A 17,724-nucleotide genomic window follows, 5' to 3' on the forward strand; every position below is an offset into this window, starting at 1 on the left:
AGAACTAAGTCAGACTCTCTAAGGGATGTCCTTTTGCAGAAGAGCTTGTGTAAACTCATCCACCTACACAGAGCTCAAGCCAGGACAGAGCATGTTATCAAATCCTGACTTCCTTGTCTCCAGGGCCCAGCTTCCAAATTGGAGCTGCCTCTGAAGCTCTGCCAGACCTGTTCAAACACAGCTCACTGCCCAACCCCCAAACCACCACAACTGGGAGCTCTACCTAGGTGAATTTTGTATGAAACTGGAGAATTCGTAGTTCTGGAAATTTCCTAAGTGACAATGATTAAGCTGGTCTGGAGATTCCCCTCACAGATCCACCACTCTAAGGCTGGAGAAAGATAAATGGTGCTTGAAACTCAAGTTCACATACATTTTCCAATTCAGGGCCATTCAACAGCCTTTTCTTCTCCCCCCCCCCAGCTGAAAATGCTTTACAGTACTCTCTCCTCACTAAAGTCTACATTCCTTCCTTCACACACTCCTTCTCACGAACATGCATTAGGCACCTATAGTGTACCAGGTAGCGCTAGGAGCCTGAGGACACAGAAATGAACTAGACCCTCTTCTCTTCCTCCCTGAACACAGGAGATGAGAGTCCTGTGAATGCAAGATTAGCACTGGAGGGAGCAAGGTTACAACACAGGTGGTCCAAGTCGGTCACAAAGGGGGAAAGAAAGGGAGGATGGATCCTTCACAGATTAAATGCTGGGCTGGATTTGGGAGGCTGGGGAAGAGGTTTCCAGGACAACGAAGTCAAAAGGGTTCACAGAGAGTTTGGAACCAGGAGAACAAGTCTGAGGGCCTCAGATTTAAGTCCTAGGTTTGATGGTGATGGGAAATTCACCTAATGGGTCCTGTTAAGATGTTTGGCTTTTCCCTTTTAAGATGATGGTGAAGCATTGGGTGGTTGGCTTGTCATGACAGATAATATCACTAGATTTGTCATCCTAATGAAGGAAAAGCCTTGTCATTTGGAAAGTCATGGGAGTGGAGGGGTGAGAGGCTTAGTTCATTCACCAGGACTGCTGTAGCAGAATACCATCAACTGAGTATCTTAGAAACAAACAGAATTAGCTCTCCGAATTCTGGAGATGGAGAAGTCCAATTTCAAGGTGGATATGGGTGTCTGGTGAGGGCCACTTTCTGGCTAATAGGACCCTTCTATGTTCTCATGTGGGTGAAGACATGATCCTTGTATGTGTTTCTTGTATGTGTGTGTGAGGGATGGACATTTATGTATGTGTGTGTCTATGTATGAGCACAAATGCAACAGGAGAACATCAAGTGGCTTGCTCTGTCTCTCTCCACCTTATTCCTTTGAGACTGAGTCTCTCAGTGAACCTGGAACTAGAATGACAGCCAGCAAAGGTCAGTGATTCTCCTCAGGTCACAAAGGCAATGACTTCCAGCATTTTACTTGGCTACTGGGGATTGGAACTCAGGTCTTCAGGCCTACATAGCAAGAACCCTTATCCACTGAGCCATTTCTCCTGCCCTTCATTGATCCTTTTTATAAGGGCATTAATCCTGTTTTTGAGACCTCTCCATTTATAATCCAGTCCTCCACCTCATACCATACTCTTGAAGGCCTTTGTATAAATCAGAATTCTGGGAGGATAGGAACATTCTATCTTGGACACTCTTCAGACCATTTAGGGGGCCGTTACCCAGGTGCTTCTGAACAAATTGAGCCTACCACACGGATATATGCAGCTGTCGTGTGATGCTCCACATCCTTTGCTAACATTGTCTCTCCACAGCCAGGTGGGCCATACATTAGGACACTTTAGGGAGGATCGATGCTGATCTGCTTGTGCAGCTCGAGGTATGTGAGTGGGAGTTCCGTGGCCTCCCGCACCCCCTGCTTCTGCATGTCCATGCCTCCGATGTCTGCAAACATCACATCTGGCTTCTGGTCTGAGGTGAGCATCATGATGCTGCTGTCAGCCTCGGGAGGCAGGACACCCACCAGTGTGTGTTTGCGCAAGGCCCCTGAGGCATTGGGTTTGGACAGTTCCCAATCAATGGTACTCAGGATGTGCACATAATAGTTAGAGCCTGTGGTAGAGCCCACAATGGCTGTGTTCTGATCCACAGCCTCCAAAAACTGGCCAATGGCCAGCGGGATGCTCTAGATTCTCTTCACTTCCTCCTGGGTGTGAAGGAATTCCTTCTTCAGGTTCTTCTGCTCATCCTTGATATACTCCTCCCTCATCTCAGGAACTCCAGCTCTTTCTGTAGCTTCTTGTAGTGGCTGTACACGTCTTCCAGGTCTTTGGGTTCAGGCCCCAGAAAGGACAGGCTGGTCTGGGGCAGAGACACAGACAGCGCTGGGATCTCATCCTAAATTTTCTTCATGGAAATGCCTATCTCCTCCATGGTGACCAAGCCGGCCTCAGTCCATCCCGGCCAGTCACCATAGTTTAAATTTACTGTATCTTTTGGTGGCATCTCCAAAAGCCACTGGGATTACAGAAGAAGAAAAGAGGAACCTGGAAACAGTCAAGGCTCCAAAAAATTTTAAATTCCTTTGAAATTGATGTTAGAGGATTGAATAGAAAAAATTAACTTATTTCCTAGGCTGAAAACTACTTCCACGGCTAGTGAGATGACTCAGCAAGTAAAGGTCCCTGATGATCTGTATCTGATCCCTGAGAAAACCCAGTCGCTTAAGATGACCTCTGAACTTCATAACATACACATAACCAATAAGGGTTAAAAATGCTTTTTTAAAAACTACTTCCAAGAAAAATTAAGATTTTTTTTTCTTAATAGAAAGCATAACATGGCATTCTATCATCGGTCCTTCGCAAAACACATTTTGGCACTTGAGAACTAACTTAATTAAGCTAATCTTGTATATCAATCTCATTTCAATACATGAATTCTAATGTCATCGAAAGTCTCCATTATTTCACTTTCTCCAACTAAGAAAAAAATTTGGGGATTCAAAATATTTTGGGAAGTTGGAAACAGTGAGGCAGGAGGATTGCTGCACGTTCAAGACCACCCTGAGCAACCAGGAGTTCCAGGCCGGCATTGGCTATAAAGTAGACCCTGTCTCCAATAAAAGAACACTAGTGGGGAAGAAAACAGGGCTAGAGCCCCATGGCAGACAGCGCATAGGAAGCTTTGGTTTCAGTGTGTGGCACCACAAGCTGGTTAGAAAAGGGGAGTTGTTTTTCTTGTGTGTCCTTGGGTAGGGGTGCAACCAAGCTCTCAGGCCTAAAAACCCACCATTGAAAAAGAGTCTTGACTTTAAACGAATAAGAAGGTTGGTCCATGTAAGCATAGCTAACTATGGATTAGCTATGAAGATTTCCCTGAAGATACAGAAGCAAAATAGACCCCTGGACAACGAGCTGCAGCTTCAGAGGGCAGAGGCATTTTCATAAGTCAGCCCTGTTTGCACGTGGGCAATAGGCCTAGCACGCAAAAGCGGTGGAGCCTCCTTAACAAGGCAAGGTTTTCAAAGCATCGTCAGGGGTTCCATGCCAAGTGCTGGGGGACAGAAGTGCCACAAGCTGTACTAAAAGACAAGACCCTGCCCTGTGCGAACACAAGGCCACCAGTAGTCCCGAGGATGGAGGCTGCTCCCTAGCTCCATCCACGACCTTTGTCTAGTCACAGGAGAGAGTGTCACCCACTTGGTGTCCACAAAGCGTCCTTGTCAGCTGTCACAGCTGCCAGCAGCTCTACCCATCCAGGGAACCACAACTCTAAGGGCTCCTCTGAAGTCCAGAGCCCTGACCTCACCATGGGAAAAACTCATTCTTTCACTCAAAAAAAAAAAAATCTTCTAAAATGAAGTTAAAGCAAAAATGAAATGGGAAAAATAAGAGAGCAGAAATGAGACGGGATGACTCATGACCACCTTCATGGGAGCTCTTTCTGCTGAGCTCACTCATCACTGCTTTTGCTCTTGTACATTCAGGTCAGACCCTGGTCATCTGGAGGTCAGGGAAGGCAGCTTCTAGGATATCACTTCTAGCTCATCCCTCTAAAGCCACACAGTTCAAACAACAGCCAGGATGACTCCCAGGGGCCACAGTGACCTCAGCCAGGAGGGCCTGTTTCCCAAGGCCCTTCCACCTGCAGCCTTGGCAGGGCTGAGATTGCTACTGGCCTGCTTTGGCTCTTGGCAGGCATCCCAAGAGTGATGTTTTTACAGCAAGTCCCTGTGAAGGTTGAGGGGGGAAACGGTATTGGACATTTATTTTGAGCAGTACATGGGAGAAACCGGCAGTGCTATGGAGATGGCAGAGTAAACCAGGCCGTTGTTATTGTCATTTCATTCTGCTCTCAGTGTTCCTGGCCTAGGCCTGGCTCTGCCTCACCTGGGCTCTCCAGTTGCCAGACTAATTTCTGTTTGTACAACGATCTGCACTTTGGACTCTGCCTGAACCTGTTTCCTTGAAGCACACCAGACGTTGAGACCACCCCATTCCTCACTCTCCTCTGTTTCTCTCCTAGACTCATATTTAAAATTCCTCTCCTGTGGCATCACTGAGGTAGGGAGCAATCTCATGAGTCATCTTACATGAAGGAGGATGAGAGCTGCAGCAGATACTGCTCCTGGATCAGTGATTTGCTTGCCCATTCTCTTCTTTCTCCTACCTGTAATCCCAGATGACTGGCTTGTTTGCCCAGCCTCCCTTTTAGCCTTGAGTGGCCATGAGTCATAATTCTGGCCAAAGAGACATAGGTACAAGGCGGTGCGCCCTTGGGAGTGTTTGCACCATAAATGGAACAACATAGCTAGTATTGTTGTCTTTCTTGGAAACAGGCACAAAAGCTGAAGGTAGAGGCCATGGAGGCTCCCAGAGCAGATGGTGTGGAGCCTGAGTTCATTACAGCAAGACCTTCATCCCTCCTTTCCTAACACTGGGTTGCAGGTCCCTATAGCTGCTTATCTTTCTGGCTCCTCCTTCTTCCAACACTCACTCATCAGCCCACCTCTGCAGGGCCATCTGGCCCGAGACTTTCCATACCCCTACCAGCCATCCTATTGCTGGGAGAGAGATGTTGCTTATCTTCTCCATTGCCTCTGTTTTACTTAACAGATACTGTGATGAGACTATGAGAGAGAGACTCTTCTCAGCTTCTTAAGGGTTAATATAGTATAGACACAATGGAAACAAAACATTCAATTCTCCATTTCCCCTTCCTCTTGGCTTTTCAGATAATCACCATTCTGCTCCCTGTTTCTATGAATCTGACTAGATTAGATTTCTTTTTCTTCTTCTTCTTCTTTTTTTTTTTTTTTTTTTTTTTAAATGGAATCATGTAGTGTTTCCCCTATGGTGACAGGCTTTTCTCACTGAGCACACTGTCCTCAAAGCTCATTTTTATCACTATACACAGTAGGATCTCCTTTTTGATGGTTGAATAGTATTCTATTTTGTGCACACATTTGAAGTAATCACTTCCCCTCTCTGGGTCTTGTCTACAGCCAGACTCACACGTGTCCTTGAAATGGCAAACACTGTAGCTTGGTGATGTTATCTGGTACCTCCACTTCTAGCATCCTACACAAGGATCACCAAAGGTTTAAGCTTCCTTCTTCCCCAAATATGTCTTCCATTATTTCAGGTACACGGGAATGGTTAGTGTTCGGGAAATCCTAGGTTTCCATACCAGCTCTGCCAAACTTGCCCAGTCACAGTGTTGAGTCATTTCATCCCTTTATACCCTCAAATCTCTCCCTTGTCAAAAGAGGCCATTTTGTTTAGAGTTGTTATAAAATACTTCAGAGGCACACAATAATTGTGTAATAGATATTAGTCATTATTCTCAGTAGGGTCTGTACCAATACGCAGTTGTAGGGCCATCTTAACAGACACCATCAGTGAGATTCCTACTGCACAGAGACTGGCCCATTCACTTTTAATAGAAGGAAGTGCATTGTTAGCAAGACATTACGATTGTCCTGAAAGCTTCACTATTTTAGAGGAAGAAGATGAGATAGAAATGTGAACACTTGGAAAGCCAGCACCAAGGAGAAAGCCACCAGAAGAGCAGGCGCTGCAGGTCAGGAATACATAGCTAGAACTTGTCTTGACCTTCCTCACCTTCCATCCCCACCGAAAGAATGATAAAATTAGAGCTCAATAAAAATACGAAAGAGGATGTGAGGGATGAAGGAAACCCTGGGAAAAGGCACTTTTGCCCCCTACCCACCCCTGAATGATACTAATGAGTTCCTTTTCTTCTCTCTTGTTTTTTGCTTCCTCTGGTTTAAAAATAAAGTGTCCTGTTTTAGCTCTAATTATGCCTTTTATTTTCATATTTATAAGATTAAGATTGTGCAACCTGCCTGGGACAAGCTGTGATCGCGGGCACTTGATGTGTGTTTGAGACGGAAAGGGCCTGGGGAGCCCAACCGGAGGACGCAAAAACGCTGATGTAGTGTGAGAACTTTGTTGACTTATGTCTCAGGATTGTTCTCCCAGGCAAGGAAAACCATCTTTAAAAAACAAACAAACTTGTATTCTGGGGTAATTCCCAGAAAAGACGCAGGTATGGTTAGTGAGATGGGATTTGGTTTTGTTTTTCAAGCTGCAACCGAGTGGCGAAAGGTCAGCTCTGTGTTGTAACCCACGCTGGTGCCTGTCTCCGGTAATCCAAACCACAGCCCTCGGAAAGAAGAAACCATGCAGCATGGCAATTAGTAAAGCAAAATTTCATTTTCTAAATGCCTGCCCCCGGATACCTTAGGAAGCGAACTGCTGAGTTGTAGAATGTGCTGGAAAAACTCTGGTGGTTGGAATTTCAGAATAGTTTCCTTAGGAGAAAGCTGTTAAAACTATTTCCATAAAAAGGAAGTCCGTGAGGTGGGAACTGAACAGGAGACAAGGCTCTCAGGAGTGAGAGCTTGGGGATGTGATAGAAGGGAGGATGAGAGGCTGGTGGATTGGAATGGATTTCCTAGGGAGTAGGATCCTAGCTCACCTGCAAGGAATCCTTGTGGTGTGGGCTGGGTGCTTCGTTCTATGCCCAGACCAGATAGAGTGTCAATACTAGCCTACATTATACAACCCTAGCTAGGGTGTCACCTCCTCAGGTCCCCAACACTCTATCCTCACAGCCAAGAAAAGAATCAGTCCACCTACACACAGGCTACGAAACTTCTAACTGATCGAACCACGTGGCAGCATCATGAGAACAAAAGTTTTAGACAGGCATTGTGGTTCATGCCTGGAGTCCCGGTACCCAGAATTCTGAGGCAGGAGGATTGCTCTTGAATTTGAGTCTAGCCTGTGCTATAGATTAAGGCCCTGCCTTAAAGCTGCCCACCCCTACACCCCAAAACAGGGGCTGCCTGGATGGGTCAGCAGTTGCTGTACAAGCCTGAGGACGTGGTGACAGTACCAAAACCTCCTTCAAAAGGACAACTGTGAAGGTGCACATCGTTAATCCCACAGCCCGATCTGGGATAGGAGGGGAGACCAAAACAGCCTGAAATGTGAAGTGCAGCGGAAACCATTAGAGAGACCTTACTTGAACAAAATAGGAGGAGAAAACAAACTGCTGAAAGTTCTCCTTGACACACTTACACACGTTGCTCATTAGGTGAAGCATGCTAGACTTAATTTGGCAGTTCAGCCATTATATTTGGTTGTGGTAAGAAGCCATCTTCAAATAGAGCAGGAGCTGAAAGCTTCAGGTTGACATCACTCCCCTGCCAGCCTGATACCAGAGCTTCGTGTAACAATGAAGGAAATGGACTAGAACTTGATTTTCCCTCCGTGTACTTGACTCCTATCCTAAGAAACCGAGCAGCAACCGGCTGTAGAAAGGTGAGTCTCTCTAATCCACAAACAGGGCAGTTCTTTTCTTAGAGGGTACATTGTGTGACCACTCCAACAATCGAATTCATAGGTCGAAGCCCTAAGCCCGCATCCCTCAGAACCTCACCTTATTTGGAGTTCAGTTGAAAACATACTCCGTGTATAAAGAGGCCGTTGGAGTGATCCCTAATGCAACCTGACTGGTCTCCTCACAGAGAGTCGGAGCAGACACACAGAGGCTGCCACACACCGGGAGAATGTCGTGAAAGTGAGGGCAGTGACCATGTGATGCTCCACAAATCAAACGCTGACGGTGGGCAGCCATGGGAGCAAGGGCTGAAGCGTTTCCCAGCCCTTCTCAGACCCAGCAGGAACCAGCCCTCTGCGGCTCTCAGAACTCCCTCCTCCAGAGCCCCGCGACAATAAATTAGCCACGCCGGCAAAGTGGCTCGGCAGTTAAAGACGCTTGCACCAAGTCTGGTGAGCCGGGTTCAGTCCCTGCTACCCACATGGTGAGAGGAAAGAACCAGAGCTCACAAGCTTTCCTGTGACCTGCCATACACACACATAGTATATACGTGTCCTCAGGGGCTTGCTGCCAAGTAGGCGGGGCTTACTGCCAGTGAGCCCCAAGAATCCTCCTGTCTCTGCCTAACCAGCACTAGCATTGCAAGAGTGCACTCACACACCTGCTTTATTATGTGGGCTCTAGGAAGTGAACTCAGGCCCTTGTGTTTGCAAGGCAAGACCTTTTCCGACTCAGGTACCTCTTCAGTCCCAGTATGTCAATATCTTTGTTGCCAATTGCTAGGGACTCAGAAAACGTCAGGAAAGGAGGCAAAAAGGCTCCAGAATATCGCTGAATTTCTTTTGAGCCCATGATCTATGTCGCCTGAATATTAAAGCCTACCCTAGCAAGTTTTTAATGGACCAAAATCTCCTTAGCCTAAAAGAAAGCTATTTTGAATGGTTTTCTGGCCAGAGAAGCAACAGAGGCGCCTGGATTTTGCTGGGAGACACTGACATCAACAGGAAAGCAAAGCAAGTGGAGCTGAATATCAGCAAGGAGGTTTTCTTGAATTCAGCTTTTTCGAAAATAATCCATTAGGCTGATTATTTACGTGGTGCAGGTCATGAAAATACCGGCTATCTACCGCCCTGAATGGCTCCCGGGTGTCAGGCCACCAGCCCTAACATTTACATTTCCTCACACTGCTTCGCTTTGATCTGACTTTTTCCTTCCCAGCTCCCAAGCCCAACTGTTAACAAAACTCCACCCAAAGGCTGCACCCTACCGGTCCAAATACAAAAACAGAGAACTAAAATTGGGTCTAGCAGGGGGAAAAATATGACTCCTACTTTACCGGCTCAGAAGGCAACACCTCAATTCCAGTTTGCAAAACTGCTAGCAACAGCATTTGCGAAGGGGAGAGTGACTGTACTTGGGATTAGTTGGTGGAATGCCTGTCACCCAATCACGTAGCTGTTCCAGAAGGTCACCATGGTTTGAGTGTGAAATGTCCCTCACTGGCTGCTGTGTTTTGACACCGCCCTAACTAGTAGCGCTATTTGGAAGGCAACGGAATCTCCTGGAGGTGGGGCCATGCTGGAGCAAGTGGGTCATTGGGGGAGGGCCTTGAGGTTTGACAACCTGGCCCACTTCCTGTCAGCTCTCTGCTTCCTGCATGGGAGCTGAATGTGAAAAGTGGCCTCAGACTCCCGCCACCATGCCTTGCTTACAGTGATGGGATGTGTCCGGTCCCTCTCTTACACTGCTTTTGTCAAATATTTTGTCACAACAGGAAGGAAAATAACCAGTACAGGTATGCTCCTGGACAAGGTCTTTAAAACAAAAATAGCACAAGAAAAGATTTTTGGCTAAAATTCAAATAATCTGGAGATAAATATTGAGGTTGGACCAACAAGCCATCTCACATAAGCACACAGACACGGCTCCTGTGAACCTAAGGGGGTCGCCTGCATTTTGAGTCCTCTCTGCACTCACTTTAGGGTGGTTGTCCTCTTACTAGCAGTGAACTTGAGTGTGGACGCCTGCATCCTTGGTAACAGTCTAGCGAAGTGGGAAAAGTCAAGGTCTCCGGCAGAGGCCAAGGATGCATGGGTACTCTTCCACCGTGCGTGCTGTCCAAACCTCAGAAAACTTCTTACCGTGGAGGGCTATTGTGAGGATTAGTGAGAACACGTGCCGAGCTCAAGGGCTGATTCTGAGCAGTTCTTAATGTCTACTTCAGTCTACCGTGGGATATGTTGAGTTCTTCGTCCTCTAACCTTCAGTTGCTAAGAGAGAACACATGAATGATAAACACAGTTACTCTTCTCACGGCTGTGACTAAATAGCTGACAAAAGCCAGGTAAAGAAGGAAGGGTTCATTCTGGCTTACAGTTTGATGGGCTACAGTCCATGCATACCCACATACATGTACATACATCTCTGGAGTGTACTGCCTAACCAATCTAGCCGGTTGGTGAGAATTCTGTGAGAGACCCCGTCTCAAAAAACAAGGTAGAAAGATAATTGAGGAAGAGCCCTGATGTCAATAATAAAATAAAGGGAGATAAAAAAAATTCCCTTTCTTAAAAAAAAAAATAAAATAATAAAATAAAAGAGAGCCCTGATGTTCTCTTCTGGAGTCCATATCCATGTACATATATTCAAATACATGCACACACATACATACATATACACACTAGATGTTAGAGATAGATAGATAGATAGATAGATAGATAGATAGATAGATAGATAGACAGATAGACAGATAGATGTCAACCATCCCAACCATTCCCTGTATCTTTTCTTTGGGTATTTGTTTGTTTGGTTGGTGTTTTTGTTTTTGAAGCAGATCTCCTAGCTGGTTTCAAACTCACAGTACTCTTCCTACCTCAACCTCCATAAAGTTAGCGTTATGGGATGAGCCAACACGTAGCTAGTGTTTGAGAACTTTTATATTAGTATGTTTAAGATTATGATGGGTTTGCATATATACCCAGAGTTAACAAAATTCTCCCCTCCTTATTACTGAGAATACAGTAAATCAGATACAAGACACAATTTGCTTAGGATATCCATTCCTCCATTCACTGAAAGAACCTCCCTGGTGCAGCACAAATCACTCTTCTGGGCATGTTTCTGTCACTTCCAATTCGATCTTTTTTTTTTTTTTCCTAATGTCCCTTATCTACTCCAATTCTCTTTTCCTATGCAGTCAACACTTCTCCTTTCTCCCATGCCCAGACGGCTGAATGCTGCTTCAAATCATCCAGCCGATGGAAAATTTACAGGCTCCTCCTGTATGTGGGGAGATGTATCATGTACTGAGGTTTGAGACAGGACAGGCACAGTGGCCCAGTGCCCACACGTACATCACTTAGTAAGGAAACAGTTCACCGGCAAAACAACATGAACATACCACATTATAGCAGGTGACCTCTGTCGCACAGGGAAAATGCTGAGGCTGCCATGATGGAGAACCCCTCAACATTCTCTGCTCTTTCATTCTTTGGCTGCATAGATTCATCCTCTCTGCTACTTTCAGATTCATGCCCCTCAAACACAAGCTTGATCATAGCATAGCAGCCCCGCTTATCCATGGGTTCATATGCCAAGACCCCTAGCAGTAGCTAACACCATACGTAGCACTGAATACTGCATGGGCTTGGGCCTCTCTGTTCCCTATGTGCCTTCCATACCCCCATACTCTCCACCTTTCCATGTTTTCTGCCCTCATGTCTGCTTTGAAATCACTAAAACTGGAGCCAATATCCAGTTAAGTAAGAGTCTTTTGCACTAGCACTGAGGTACTCTGACAGTGTCTCTACTAGCTGAGATGGTTACGGGGTGGGCAGTGTACATACATTGCCTACACACCGAACAAAAGGATGGCTTTGCTCAGCCAGGTAGAGATGGAGCCAGGTGGAGCAAGACTTCTTAGTAATCAGAGCAGTGTACAACTAAAAACTCACACATTCCTTATTTCTTGAATTGTTTCCATACGATTGGCCAAAAATAACCGAAACGTCAGAAAAAAAAAAACAGGTCAGGGAAGACTAGTATATTTTCCTTTTCAAATTTATCCTTAACACACATTGATGCACTTTTAGTCTTATGCTCTGGATCCTACCTGTCTTTCCAGTTTACCTTCGATAATGAGTAATCAGAAACACCTACAGCATTCTGGGATACTTTAGCACCTTCCCATGCTTCTCTCTTTGACTTTGATGTCTCTTTTGTTCTTTGAGGTCCCTCCGTAGACAATTGAGACTCTTTTTTTGGACCAAGTTTCATGTAGCCCATGCTAACACCAAACTCTGTATAGCTAAAGGTGAACTTGAATTTCTGATCCTCCTTCCCTTCTCCCAAATGCTAGGATTTTAGGCATGTGCCACCATATCTACTTTCTGAAGTGCTGGGTGTGGACTCAGATCTTTGTGCATGTCTCAAATCCTAGCACATAGCTTTCCCTCTAATACAATTGCTCCCTAGTGTACAGTCACAAGTTTTCTGTTGACACTGACCCTGTTCATAGTTGTTCTGTCTAATGGCAATTCCTTCTTTCACCAATTCTTTAACCCATGTTCCTTTGCCTATTGAAGTATGGTGGCCTGAGCATCCTGTCCCGTGTCTTCCCTGCCCCGCATTTCTAAGCCTCTGGCTTTGGCTTAGTGAAAACTGATATAGTTGAAGGAGCAGTAGGCGAGGGCCAGGGCCAGTTCTGCCTGTACACACTACTTCTCTACACCAGAATGGCCCACCTTCATCCTTGAAAGTCATGACTGAGGTTTGAAAGCCTTTCCAATCTTCCATTGAAGACTTTAAGTCTCCTCAAGTCTCCAGTTCTCTATGACTCAACCTTGAAATTCCTATTCCTTCCGCACCGAGACAATGACTGCAGTTTACAAAGCAAGTTAACTTAGCATGGTGTTTGTTTCAGAGAACAAGAGAAATGCATTTCCGGCACATGACAGTCTTTATCAAAAGGAAAGTTTCTTTTTCTCCTACTCCAAAGTAAGCTGTGTACAAATAGAGATTGCACATGCAAATCATGCTTAGGCGTATTGGCTAACCCACACACCACTCACTGGCTTTAACTGGTGAAGTAAAAGTAACAGTATTGCCCCCGGGCTCAGCTTGACCACTGATCAGGTATCAAGGTTTGTGAATATCTATCTGTGTCGCACAGATGCTGGCCAAGTAACAGGCTTCCACTTCCCCACTTCCGGAGCCAGGACCCCCTGATGTGAGCCCCACCCCCACTTCTGCTCCTGCTTAAAATCCTCCCTCTCTTTTTCTCAAAAGCACCTGAGCCTACCACAGAGGGTATTAGTATTTAAGCACCTGCTTCTGAGTTGCCTAGCAACCTATGCTGTCATTATGAGTCTCCAGCCAGGTGGCCACACCTGGAAGGCATGTTTACCTTGCTCCTTGAAGGGACCAACTCGCCACGTGGTCCCTCTCTTGCTCTTGCTCTCTCTTGGCCCCTCTTGCCCTCTTGGCTCCCTGCCCTCTCCCCTTTCTCTGTCGGGGCAGCCCTCTCTCACCCCATCATGTCCTGATCTCCCTTTTTTTTTCTTTCTTCATCTACATGTAATAAACCTCTTTCATATAAAATCTGTTGTGTGCCTCATCATCATTCATTAATTGGTCCTAACAGAGGACCTCTGAAAGACTCTACCCAGCAGGGTATCAAAGCAGATGCTGAGAATCATAGCCAAACTTTGGGCAGAGTGCAGAGAATCTTATGAAAGTAGGGGGTCATATTAAGACCTGGAGAGCACAGGAGCTCCACAAGGAGAGCAACAGGAGTCTTTTCTGAGACTGACACTCCAACCAAGGACCATGCATGCATGGAGATAACCTAGAACTCCTGCTCAGATGTAACCCATGGCACCTCAGTATCCAAGTGGGTTCTTTAGTAAGGGGAACAGGATCTGTCTCTGGCATGAACTCAGTGGCTCATTTGTTAATCAACGCCCCCCCCCTCCCCGAGGGTGGTGCAGCCTTGCCAGGCCACAGAGGAGGACAATGTAGCCATTCCTGATGAAACCTGATAAGCTAGGGTCAGATGGAAGGGAGGAGGTCCTCCCCTATTAGTGGACTTAGAGGGGCATGGGAGGAGAAGAGAGAGGGAGCGCAGGATTGGGAGGGGATGAGGGATGGGGCTACAGCTGGAATACAAAGTGAATAAACTGTAATTAATTAAAATTAACATTTTTTCAACTATTTATTTATAGCATCTTTTAAATTATTTTTTTCTTTTTTATTATTATTATTAATTACACTTTATTCATTTTCATTTTGTATCCCCCCATAAGCCCCTCCCTCCTCCCCTCCCGATCTCACCCTTCCTCCCCTTTCTGCATGCATGCCCCTCCCCAAGTCCACTGATAGGAAAGGTCTTTCTCTCCTTCTTTCTGATCTTAGACTATCAGTTCTCATCAGAAGTGGCTGCATTGTCATCTTCTGTGGCCTGGTAAGGCTGCTCCCCCCTCAGGGGGAGGTGATCAAGGAGCAGGCCAATCAGATTATGTCAGAGGCAGTCCCTCTTCCCATTACTATATAACCCACTTGGACACTGAACTGCCATGGGCTACATCTGTGCAGGGGTTCTAGGATATCTCCATGAATAGTCCTTGGTTGGAGTATGAGTCTATAGGAAGTTCCCTGTGTTCAAATTTTCTTGTTCTGTTGCTCTCCTTGTGGAGTTCCTGTCCTCTCCAGCTCTTGCTATTTCCCACTTCTTACATAGAATTCCATTCACTCTGCCCGACAGTTGGCCATCAGGCTCAGCATCTGCTTTGATAGTCTGCAGGGCAGAGGCTTTCAAAGGCCCTCTGTGGCAGGTTCCTAGGTTGTTTCCTGTTTTCTTCTTCTGGCTTTCAGAGGCCCTTTGTAGAAGGTTCCTAGGTTGTTTCCTGCTTTCTTCTTCTTCTGATGTCCATCCTCTTTGCCTTTCAGGATGGGGATTGAGCATTTTAGTTAGGGTCCTCTCTTTTGCTTAGTTTGTTTAGATGTACCGATTTTAGTGGGTTTATCCTATGTTGTATGTTTATATGAGTGAGTATATGCCATGTGTGTCTTTTTGCTTTTTTTTAATTTAAAAAAAAAACTAAAAAAAATTTTTTTAAAGCATCCCACATCTTCTAGTTGGCCCTTTCTCCATCTCTTCCTCTCGAGCATGTCATCTTGACCAGGAAGTTGTTGCCTTCCAATCCAGGAAGGAGCAGCCCCAAATCCATCCATCCCACTTTCACCTCACAGATTCTGGAAGGGCTACTGAAGACAAACTTCATACCAGCCATTTTCCTCAGTAGACTTTCCAAATTCAGCCTTCTTAATGAACTCTAAGCATGCACACCATTGATGAAGAATGAGGGAGGAAAGGGGTGAGCTTGGTGGTCCTAGGGGGCCTGCTGTGTTGGCATGCTCCGTGCACCAAAACAGGTGTTGCTGCCATCATCCACAGGGTTTGTTCTTGCTAAGAAGAAGTCTGAGCCTATGACTTTATCCATGCTGGACTTTAGTGAAAGTGAAGATATTTTCAAAATTTTGTGCCTGGGATCAACCAAAGTTTCAGGCACCTGCTTATCACTCACTCTACCATGGACTGATACTCCCTCCAAGTCCTGTTTCTACATTTTAGACGTGTACTTAACGCAGAGGGTTACTGAAGGCCAATCTTCAGAAAAATGGCCTTCAGTTTTGAGCTTAATATCCTTACCCTTCCCCAGGACTCATGAGCCTCCTCTACAGAGTTCTCTTTTCTGTGGAAAGCTTCCAACCTCAGACATGCACATGTTCAGATAGGACTGTCTCAGTCTATACTAGAATGTCCCTTCATTTTAACCCTCTTGAGTGCTTGTTAAAATGTGAGCCCTGGCTTTGCCTAAACCCAGGGAATGAGAATATCAGAGTAAGCTTTCTTGCTTACTGTGAATTCTAATTTCAATCCACTGGCTAAGAGATTTCGGAGTTTTAGAGGAAGGTGCTACCTTCTAAGGAGCTTGTGATTTCTGACCACTGTGTAGGGAGCGTGGGAAGAGGGGGTGAGCTGGAGACATTGTGAAAAACAGGGATTTTATTCTTATTGTACACAAAGTTATACTTCATTTGAGTTATCAGTTTCCAGTCACAAACTCCACCTTCTTTAGTTTGCTGGCCTCTCAAACCTATGTCACCTTAGAAACGCTGAACATGGGAGTGTCAGTAAACATTGAAGATGGGAGGCTGGTGGCCTGTCTCTCTTAGGAGTTTAAACTTCCTTCCACATTCAACTCTAAGAATCTCACTTCATGCCTTGATGGGGGAGCCAAGGACTCTGCATTCCTTCTCCACCTCCTTACATTCCTTCAATAGATATACTGCACCATGCACAGGACTTTCTCATGGATGTGTGGCAGAGGGATTGTGTGTGTTTTCATGTGTGTATGCGGGGAACTGGGGGTGGAGGCCAGAGGTTGGTGTGAGGTGATATTTTTGAGACAGGGCCTCTCACCGAAACTTGTGTTCACTGAATGGCTAGACTTGCCAGCCAATGATGAAGCTGCCTGTCCCCACTCCCTGCACATTAGAGTGACAGACACCCATAGCAGTACTCAGAGTTTTGCTTGGTTATTAAGATCCAAACTCAGGTCCCCATGCTGTGCAGCGAGTGTTTTACCCACAGAGCCATCGCCTCAGTCCTGAGAGAGACTTCTGACATAAGAAGTCTCCAGATGGATTTGAGTTGTTTTCTTAGATCCCAGCTAATAGAGTCTGAGAAGTAGCCCCTTGATATTTTCCTCCAAATAATTTTCACATGTCAGTTTCCCAAAAGGCATTAATATTTTTGCAGCCTTAATTTGCACAGATGCTGCTTGGCTTCTGACAGGGTTACATCCCAATAAAACAGCCACAGATGGAAAACACTCTAAGTGCCTAGCACATTGAATACGCCCAGTCTACCAAACACCACTGCTTAGCCTAGCCTACTTCGGACTTCCATAGAACATAGACTATGTTTGTGGGTCCATTGGTCGTATCCCAAGAGTTCTGTTTTATAACCAAGTGTTCAGTATCTCTGGTAATTTGTTGAACACTGTACAGAAAGTGAAGAGAAGACAGGTGGCGTGGATACAACTGCATCTTCTTGAAGAGAAAAAGTTATCAGTCACGGTGACCATCTTTATGTCTGTGCATAGGCACACACTCACAGACACATAATCAAACACACACACACACACACACACACAGACACACACACACACACAAGTCCATTGGCTCTCAATGGTTATTTCCTAAAATATTTTTTCCAAGCAAATTCTTAGCTGCAGTTGCTCTTCCCTGCCTAGCATTTTTTCCTTTTGGAGTTGGGACATACATGTGCCATGGCATGAGTGTGCAAGTCAGAGGACAACTTGCAGGAGTCAGTTCTTTCTTTTCACCAGAGATTTAACTCAAGTCCCTAGCCTTGGCATCAAATGCCCTTACCCACTAAGCCATCTTGCTGCCTCCCCTTTTACACTTATTTGTATCTCTTTCGCAAGTGTATTGTGATGTGCATGTGTGTATGTGTGTGTGTGTGTGTGTGTGTGTGTGTGTGTGTACATGTGCAGGTGTACACATGTGTGTGGAGGCCAGAGGTTGACGTTGAATCTTTTTGATTGTTCTCCACATATATTGAGGCAGGGCCTCTCATTTGAACCCAGATCTCACTGATTTGGCTAGTCTAGCTACCAAGTTTGCTCTAGGGGGTCCTCAGTACTCCCACCAAAGCATTGGGATGATAGGGAATTTCCCATGCCTTCAGCATTTATCAACCAGAAAAATGCTAGGCAGAAAAGACAAACTGCAGCTAGATTGGCTTGAAAAAAAAAAAACTGTCTTGACAAATAACCATTGAGAGCCAATGGAATTAAGTGTGTGTGTCAGAGATCT

General features: G+C 45.6%; 1 pseudogene; it reads right to left on the minus strand.

The window, feature by feature from the left end:
• Positions 1–1,551: 1,551 nt before the first annotated feature.
• LOC110548208 (26S proteasome regulatory subunit 6B-like) lies at positions 1,552–2,382 on the minus strand (annotated as a pseudogene).
• Positions 2,383–17,724: the final 15,342 nt, after the last annotated feature.

The sequence above is a fragment of the Meriones unguiculatus genome, chromosome 19 (genome assembly GCF_030254825.1).
Source record: "Meriones unguiculatus strain TT.TT164.6M chromosome 19, Bangor_MerUng_6.1, whole genome shotgun sequence".
In the NCBI taxonomy this organism is placed as follows: Eukaryota; Metazoa; Chordata; class Mammalia; order Rodentia; family Muridae; genus Meriones; species Meriones unguiculatus.